Below are 9,846 nucleotides of genomic sequence, written 5' to 3'. Positions count from 1 at the left end.
ACAGAAAGAAGAAAAAAATGTTTTGACTTCAGGATTGCCCAACTTTTTATTCTTCGTGGCAAGACCCCCTTTTTTCGATTAAATCACAATTTCACATTAGTACATACATGATATGAACATGAATTTTTTTTCTATGTAGCAGTTTTTATTATTTTTATTTTCAAAGGTCAGCTGTTTTGCATGTGAGCCTATGCATTAGTTCGGAAGGTCTCTTCTTTTTTTTTTATCTCGGTATGTTAGTTTAAACATATTTATTTAGAGTGGATTGGGAAACAAGTTTTGCGACTTATATTAATCCCTCTCCACTTTGCGGGTGCGAGTGCTGCCTCGGTATGTTGAAAATAGTGACATGAAGAAAGGTGAATCCTGTACGATTCAGGACATACCTAGTCCAAATAATTATGACGTCTGGGACGGCTATTTTTTTTTCTTTCTAGGACGCCTTCCTACGACGTGTAGGAAGGCGTTCCAGAAAAAAAATTAAAATAGCCTTGCCAGACGTCATAATTATTTGGACTAGGACATACCTGGTTTGTAAGAGGTTAAACTTAAGATAAACAATTTAGAAAGCTATGAAAAATGCAAAATTCGTTTGAACAAATAAGGACTTTTAATGGGTGGTCTGACACCTCCATGTGTCTGGAAACAATGCATGTCAACTCGTTGCACCGGAACGTTACCTTTATGAAAATAAAAGTGGAATTTCCCCTTCTCGGAAGCTCTCTGGCTTTATACGTTCGTGGTTACCAGAAGAAAATGAGCAGCTAGAGTTTTGTGAATTTTTGGTATGTTTTGGGATAAAAGTCAAACTTTATGCACACCAAATCTTATCGAAAAAAAGCCGGTGAATATTTTTTTAATTGTCATTATGTTTTGATAGACAATTAGGGGAACAAAACTGTGTTCTCCGCCCTAAGAGAAAAAAATGGACATTTTGGTCCTGATCGATATACCAAGGATTTGTATAGTTAGCTATATATATCCTTGGATATACACAATTTGCCTCAACTTTGAAATGCAAAGATATTTTATTGTTAATTTAATAATTTTGTTATTGATTTAATTTTAGTATTGATTTAATTTCATCAATGTTTCAACTTTAACAAACACTTTAGTTTTTCCAAAAACTTGCACAAAAAGTTATGAGCATTTAGAAGGTATTTTGAAGGAAATGAAAATTTCATTCCAGAAAAATGATAAAATTTTGGTGTGAAGGTAGTGAGGGGTGTGCTTATTGTCTGCATTGGTGAAAGGCAATTTTTTCGAAGAATTTTACAGAACTGGAAAGAAAACCTGTTGTGACTAATATTTATAACCTTTCCATTATTATTTAAAGCAAATTTGTAATATAATAAATACTTTGATGGATTAAATATAAATATCCTGATGGAGAGCTTAGACGATTCTGAAACTGAGGGGTGCAACAGGTAACAGAAAAAAAAACCAAAGTTGACCTACTTGGTCGAATGAAAATGTTGTTTCTTTTTAAATAGTGTTGTTAATAATTAATATTTGAACATTATTACTTAAGAACAGCTTGCATGTATTAGATTGACTTGTTATAATATCACTTTTAACTTTTATAGGCAGGGTTTGTAAAATTGAGGCTTTTTTGTCAAGAATTTCCTGTTTGATCAAATATTGCTATTTAATAAAAAAAACAAACATAAAAATTGTAAACACATCTATCATGTTATGGGGATATTTGTGAAGATATCAGTTGAGGGACTGTTAAATTTTCCAAGCCGCTAGGCAAGAGTATTTAGTCTCAAGGTATTTTTAAGGTGTCATTAACTGTTAACAAAACTTAGAATTTTTGAAAAACTAAGGCTTTAAAAAGTCTCTCTCTGAGGAATAGATAACCTAAGCTGTATTTGGCAAAACTTTTAAGGAATTTTTGGTCCGCAATGCTCTTAAACTTTGTTCTCTATTTGGCCTTATAAACATTGTTTGATTCGAGTGTCACTGATGAGTCTTTTTTTAAACAAAACATGGTCTTGAGTAAATATAGAATTTTGAAGCTGGTATCTACATGTATGATGAGTTTATTATATTTGAAATACCATTTAGCAATACACATGTACATGGAATTGCTGGCCAATTCAACAGAAATCTGATTGCCATACTTTAAATGAGGATCATACTATAGTTCAAGTAGTTTCTCAAGAGTCCATAAGAGTCCAAAGTAATTTGAATGCTTTCATAACTACAGGGATCCCTTTTAAGACTCCCAACAGTTTTCAAGAATTGCAAACAATTAGAATTATTAAACTAAGTAATGTAGTTTTAAATTTAAGTTTAAATTTTGTTTAGTTTTGACTGTTATCCTTTTAAGGAACCTAGGGATTTCAAGAGTAAGTTGATGATGATCTTACACTAAATAACTCAAAATGTGGTAATTAAGTTGAAAGCATCCATCCCATTGAACTAGATACAACAGATACAATTACGTCTGCCTCATAACTTGACTTACATCTAGAAATTGACAAAGAGGGTTGGTTGAAAACTAAACTTAACGACAAAAGAGATGATTTCAGTTTCCCAATTGTGAACTTTCTATGTATCAACATTCCAGCAGTGCCTGCATACAGACTACATCTTCCAATTGATGCCATATTCCCCGGCTCGTATTTCCTATCATGATTGCCATGATAGAGGGCTGGTGCTCACAAGGAAGCTATCATATAAGAGTTCCAAATGATTAAGTTGAGATCATCCCCTTAATAAATTTTCTGGATGCCATCACAATTTGCTTCACCTTTTTTATGGAATAACCGTTTTACAGATGATATCGGAACTGTTTCTTATGTCGTTACTACAATCCCCTTCCCTTTTTACATATGTGACCTATCAAATTAAACTATTACCAGGTTTAAATAAACAACACAACCTTCTGCTTATATATCCTTTCGGAGCACCATTATCACCGCTGGTTTTCGACTGTCCCACTGGTATCTTTCGCCCCTGTTTTGAAACTAATGAAGGATCACATTAAGGATATTTTAAATCATTAAGGATATCATAGTTAAATGCTTTCCAATTTTACCCTTATGATAGCCAAAAGGACCATGACGCCTGACAGCAAAAGACATTACTATCCTCATTACTAGACTGAACTTGTCGACCTGGAACTTAGTTCATAACACTCAAGTAATATTAATTATTTGAAAAACAAAAGGGTCCAGAATTGAGTATTTTTTAATCAACAACATTGTCCTATGTTAGTCCTATGTTAGTTATAGATAAAGCTGAATTCTTTGATTCACAGTTTTTACGAAATATTTTAAAAGCTAAGAAAATCGCATCTTATAATTAGCATGACTTTATCATATATAGTAATTTTGTCTGAATTAAATACATTATTTGTATTTTACTACTCCAGTTGCCATGATTGGATAAAAAAGATATTGGGAGATAGTTTGGGATATTCTGGTGACTGCCAATTCAATTTTGATTACAAACATTATGTACAATGGAGAGGATATTTCATTAATTAAATAAAATGGATTCAGTGAACAGATTAGCATAAAAGCCGCCATGAAAAGCATTTTGAAGTAGCCAGGAGACCTTAGATCCATGGAAAGTGATTAAATGAATCTTCAACCTCACTAAGTCTGGGGTCTTTACATAAAAAAATATGATAATGGCAAATTTATTTAAGCCTAACAATTTCTATAAATTCTCTAGAAATATTTGATAAATATTTCAAATTGAGACATGTTCAAGCACCATTGGAGAACTTGAGAGCAGTTGAAATTGAAATCATGAAATGACAAGGTTGGACTAATTACAACAAGATTTATTCATTCAATGGGAGATAACTCTGTAATATATGCATATAATTATGAGCAGTTAAAAGTGAAATCTAGAAACTATAAGGATGAGGGGGACTAATTACAGCAATATTAATTCATTCAATGGGAGATAACTCTGTAATATTTGCAGATAGTTTTTGTGCAGTTGAAATTCAAATGATAAAACTCTTTGTTGATGTTATACTTCTGTGAACATGCAGTAAGAAATCAGATAAATGTTAAGTAAATGTTATATTAAGGTCAAGGAACAGTAAATGGGCTATGTCACAGATTTCAGTAAAATTTGGCATACAACTCTGGCTCGATGAACTTCAACTGAAAATCGAAAAAATAATGCATTTATCTCATCTATCATTTAAAATATTACTGAATGAATTCTTACAAAATGGGTGAACATTTGTATAGAAAGCACATAAAATCGGCGAAAACCCTTCAAAAATTTGTCTTAAAATCGCCAAATCTTTAATTCTACTCCATAGATTTTTCTTAAAAAACTATATGTTGTTGATACATAAATTTCCGTTATAATGATGCAAAATAAAGATAGGGTCACCGACTTTGTTTTTACGGTAAACATCATTCAAACTTTTGTTCTTTGTGAAAATATCCAACAAAACATCGAAATAATCGTAACGTTATCGCGTTGCAGGCCGTAAAACGTTGATTTTTGAAGTTTTTCACTACCAATAAAGGAACAAATTGATTATTAGACAAAAAACGAAGTCGGTGACCCTATGATTATTTTATATCATTAAAACAGAAATTTATGTGTCAACAATATATAGTTTTTTAAGAAAAATCTATGGAGTAGAATTAAAGATTTAGCGATTTTAAGACAAATTTTAGAAGGTTTTTCGCCGATTTTATGTGCTTTCTATACAAATATTCACCCATATTCAAAGAAATCAATCTGCAATTTTTCAGATAATAAAAGAGATAAATGTATTATTTTTTCGATTTTCAGTTGTAGTTCAACGAACCAAGGTTGTATGCAAATTTTTAGCAAAATCTGTGACATAGCCCATTTACTGTTCCTTGACCTTAACAACGAAAATGGATTTGTAAAATATAAAGTGTATCCATTTTTAATAATTTTTTAGGCTCTTTCTCTGACATGTTTTTATGGTATTGGGACTAAGACTTGGTGGTCAAATACAGCTTTTACAAAGGTAGGTATCAGTATTTTGTTCCATTTTTAAAAAGAATACTGTGGATTATTTGGTGGGTACCAATATTTGTGGATTGTGGAATACATGTATTTTCGTGGATATTTGATTACATGGTTTTGCCTAAGCCTGCATACAAACATATAGAAAATTTGCAATTCATTGAACATTTAAAATCCTGGTTTTTACAAAATGTACATATAGTATATTATGATTATCATTTTAAACAATTTTTAAGGAAGAAGCATTTTATATTTTAGATTAGCTCCACAGCTTGTCCGATAGGATTGATGCATGCAATAATGGCCATCAGAGCTGACTATATGGTAAGTATCAGTCAGATTTTTTAACTATTTAACCTGGGAACAGTATATCTAACGAGAAATGAATCTGATAGGCTTAAAATTTTCAGTATAAAATTGATAAAATCTTGGAATCCCCTAGACTTCCTGAGACTTCGCAAGATATATGGATTTTGATCGGGTCTGACTGAAAAACTATCAGAACTCCTCGCCAAGGCTCAGACTTTAAAATTGATAATTAAACCATCTCGATTGGATAAATCCAATAATCCGCTGGTATCAATGTAAGAATCTATATATAAATTGGGTATCAAGATAAAAATAAGGGATACATTATCTTGGGATTTTTGTTGTTGTTGTCATCTTAATTTGTTCCCTTATTATATATAGAAATTAAGAGGTATGGTATGATTGCATTTGACTTTTATCAAGCAGAGACAAAATGGCAAGGATGTTATCAACTAAAGATCAAAACGATCTTCAACAGTGAGCAAAATCTATACAGTATAGTAAGCTGAGTAAGTCCCCAGAATGTCAAAATATGAAACAATTCATACCAAACTCCAATGGATTGAGATATGGTCAAATGAAAACCAATAACAAATGTGATATAAAACAGTAAACAATGACTTTTTCCATCGTTTTGTGCCAACAAAGACTGGTAGTTTAACTACTCAGTTAATCGTTCTTTTGCATTAAATATTGTTTCAATTATTTTTCATATAGATTTTCCATATTGCAGCCAGCAGAGCAATTCTATTAAAGAGATGGTTAAAGAAACCTTCAACCAAGTAGCAGAGCAATTCTATTAAAGATGGTTAAAGAAACCTTGAACCAAGTAGCAGAGCAATTATATTAAAGAGTTGGTTAAAGAAACCTTCAACCAAGTAGCAGAGCAATTCTATTAAAGATGGTTAAAGAAACCTTCAACCAAGTAGCAGAGCAATTCTATTAAAGATGGTTAAAGAAACCTTGAACCAAGTAGCAGAGTAATTCTATTAAAGAGATGGTTAAAGAAACCTTCAACCAAGTAGCAGAGCAATTCTATAAAAGATGGTTAAAGAAACCTTCAACCAAGTAGCAGAGCAATTCTATTAAAGATGGTTAAAGAAACCTTCAACCAAGTAGCAGAGCAATTCTATTAAAGATGGTTAAAGAAACCTTCAACCAAGTAGCAGAGCAATTCTATTAAAGAGATGGTTAAAGAAACCTTCAACCAAGTAGCAGAGCAATTCTATTAAAGATGGTTAAAGAAACCTTCAACCAAGTAGCAGAGCAATTCTATTAAAGATGGTTAAAGAAACCTTCAACCAAGTAGCAGAGCAATTCTATTAAAGATGGTTAAAGAAAGCTTGAACCAAGTAGCAGAGCAATTCTATTAAAGAGATGGTTAAAGAAACCTTCAACCAAGTAGCAGAGCAATTCTATTAAAGATGGTTAAAGAAACCTTGAACCAAGAAGCAGAGCAATTCTATTAAAGAGATGGTTAAAGAAACCTTACACCCAGTAGCAGAGCAATTCTATTAAAGATGGTTAAAGAAACCTTCAGTCAGAAATAGGTCTGCAGCTTTACCTAGAAAATAAAAAGGCAGGTTTATTTAAGCCTTACAACTTCTATACATGTACCAGGTATATCAACAAGAATTACTATTAAAATTATATAAAAGTAAGCCTACAGATTGGAATATTACTTCCAAGGGGAGACAATTTCAACCAAGATTTGTTAATTCAATAAGAGATAACTGAGTAAAATATTGAGATTTTTGTGCAGTTGAAATCAAGTCATTATTCATTTACTTCGTTTTTGTATTACATCGTTATATGAATTTTGCAAACTTAAGTGTTGATATAATATTATTCTGAGTATGTAGTAAGAAATCAAAACAATATTTAGTAAATGTTATCTTGACAAATGAAATGGATTTGTAAAATATTTTATGTATCCATTTTATTTTATTTTTAGGTTCTTCCAGTGAGATGTTTTCATGGTGTTGGCAATAAACTTGGTAGTCTTATACAACTAATACAAAGGTACGTACCAGTTTGTTATTTTGTTCAAAAAAAACAAATATAAGAGTTGGTGAGAAGTCTACTCTCATTTATCAGTTCCATTATATGAGTAAATTAAAGAATATCTTCTAATTGCATAAATAATTGCTGGGTAGCTGTCTAATCTATATGTTCTTTACATTGGCACCTTTTTGATGATGAAGCATTTTATATTTCAGGATAGCATCGATCACAGCATGTACATTAGAATTGAGGCTGGGTATGGCCATTGGAGCTGACCTTTATTGTGAGAATCAGGAGACAGATTTATGAATTATTTATCTAATAGCATGTCAATGTTGATTTTTACCACTATAATAAAATTAAGAGATGTGGTGTGACAATGTAATGAGATAATTGACACATATGACACATATGACAAGAATTTTAGCAACTTATATCACTTTACCACCTTTAACAATGAGAAAAACCTATACTGTATTGTACTATAAAAGTCCACAATATGAAAAATGTGAAGCGTTCAATGGTAAAACTAAAGGCCTGATGAAATAACTTGTTGTTCATCCTATTTTGCTAATAAAGACTGATATTTTAAAAGTTAATAATGCCACCAATTCATTTAATGAAAATAGTAAAAGAACAGTTATGTGTATATATATTATTCTTATTGTTATGCCCAGATAATTATTCTCTTGCATTAAATATAGTGTTTCTTGTGTACAATTTGGTTAATTTGTATGGCGTTCATTATCACTGAACTAGTATATATTTGTTTAGGGGCCAGCTGAAGGACGCCTCCGGGTGCGGGAATTTCTCGCTACATGGAAGACCTGTTGGTGACCTTCTGCTGTTGTTTTGTTATTTGGTCGGGTTGTTGTTTCTTTGACACATTCCCCATTTCCATTCTCAATTTTATTTCAATTATATAATTTTGTCTGAGATATGTTTAAGAATTTATATTTATTTTTCAGGTAACATCTACTGTGGCTGCATAAAACACAATGTAATTTAGACAATTTTTGTGTATTCACAACAATAACAGATTTCATCGGCAACTGGACCTATAGCTGGAACAGGATCAATGAAGCCAAAAGGATTCCACCGGTAGTAGCTAGCACTAAACAGGAAATAATTCCAAAATTTAGAATCGAAGCAGCACCATCTAAATACCCAGCCTCAACTACAGTTAACACACAAAAGACACCAGAAAAATCAACCATAGATATATTGACAGAGAATACTTGCACGTCAGCAATCCTGAAGATTAAGATGACGATGTAATATGTGTTAAAACCACAGGATCGCAGAAATACAGTACAAACACTATGGCTATTTAGTGGAAGAAGAACAAAAATACCAGACTTTTTTAAAGCTTTAGTTTTTACAATAGACATTTTCACATTTTGTATTTTATGCATATAATGTTTTTTATTTTATTACACATGTTATTGTACATATGTTTATTTCATATATTTTTTCAATTCGTTCCTTTATTTGTAAGTAAACAAACTAGCATCTCTTCTTTTGGTTTAATTTAATTTTTAAATTATTCCACATTTTCATATTTATACAGGGTAAAATTTCAAAAATATAAGAGAATACACTATTGATACATTGATATTAAATAGTACATTGTATATGTTTGATAAAGGTGTACTGCTGGAAAATAATTTATGATATAAATTAAATATGATGTCTATCATGTTTGACAGGCTGTCAGCAAATTTACATTTGGGTTTTAGTTTTATTTAGTCATTTTAGTTTAAACCCTGTGCGTCCTCACAAGCTGTCAAAATTAACAGAATTATAAATATGCATTGTTTGATTTATAGTTAATAGATATAAGAAGATGTGGTATGAGTGCCAATGAGACAACTCTCCATCCAAGTAACAATTTGTAAATGTAAACCATTATAGGTCAAAGTTCGTCTTTCAACATACAGCTTTGGGTCTCATTCAACAGCAATTACAAAGGGCCTCAAAAATGGCTACTGTAAAACCATTCAAACAGGAAAACCAACAGTCCAATCTATATAAAAAACAAGAAATGAGAAATACTGATGTACCACATCAACAAACAACAGACAATGAACATAAGGTTCCTGACTATGGACAGGTGCAAACAGGTGCAGCAGGTTTAAACGTTTTAATAAGCACTTAAAAATACAGGTCAAGTATGAAATTTTTACATTAATTGTTCAGGAGTTGTGACTTGCCGTTGGAAATGGTATTTCACATATTTCTGGACGATAGTTATAGTCCCACTTGACCCAATCATTTGAAATTGTACACACAATTGTGGATCATCGAATGCAGTTTAAGTCTAGTTTTGATGGTTTTTGTAGACCCTGTTTCTTCTGCCGCAGAAAGCTCGACATCAAAGTGATCTGGCAGGGGCTTTAGTTAACCTACTAAAAGCTTTATAGTTTAAAAGGTGGAAGACCGGGATGCTACATTCTTTGTATATAGATGTTTTATGTTAAGAACTTTCCCTCTGTTACATAAATATAGGAAGATTTGGTATGAGTGCCAATGAGACAACTCTCCATCCAA

General features: G+C 31.7%; 1 long non-coding RNA gene across 2 annotated transcripts; it reads left to right on the top strand.

Annotated features, from left to right (window-relative positions):
• The first annotated feature begins 713 nt into the window (after positions 1–713).
• On the top strand, positions 714–9,021 carry LOC134715367 (uncharacterized). 2 transcript variants are annotated; one of them, XR_010106674.1, is made up of 7 exons: positions 714–785; positions 4,916–4,984; positions 5,242–5,307; positions 6,026–6,912; positions 7,247–7,314; positions 7,512–7,579; positions 8,265–9,021. It is a non-coding gene; the product is annotated as an uncharacterized LOC134715367 (long non-coding RNA). The 2 variants fall into 2 exon arrangements; XR_010106675.1 differs by having other exon boundaries at positions 6,010–6,912.
• Positions 9,022–9,846: the final 825 nt, after the last annotated feature.

The sequence above is a fragment of the Mytilus trossulus genome, chromosome 4 (genome assembly GCF_036588685.1).
Source record: "Mytilus trossulus isolate FHL-02 chromosome 4, PNRI_Mtr1.1.1.hap1, whole genome shotgun sequence".
Classification (NCBI taxonomy): Eukaryota; Metazoa; Mollusca; class Bivalvia; order Mytilida; family Mytilidae; genus Mytilus; species Mytilus trossulus.
Note: the sequence above shows the minus strand (reverse complement) of the source record. Positions and strands in the feature narration are given on the sequence as shown.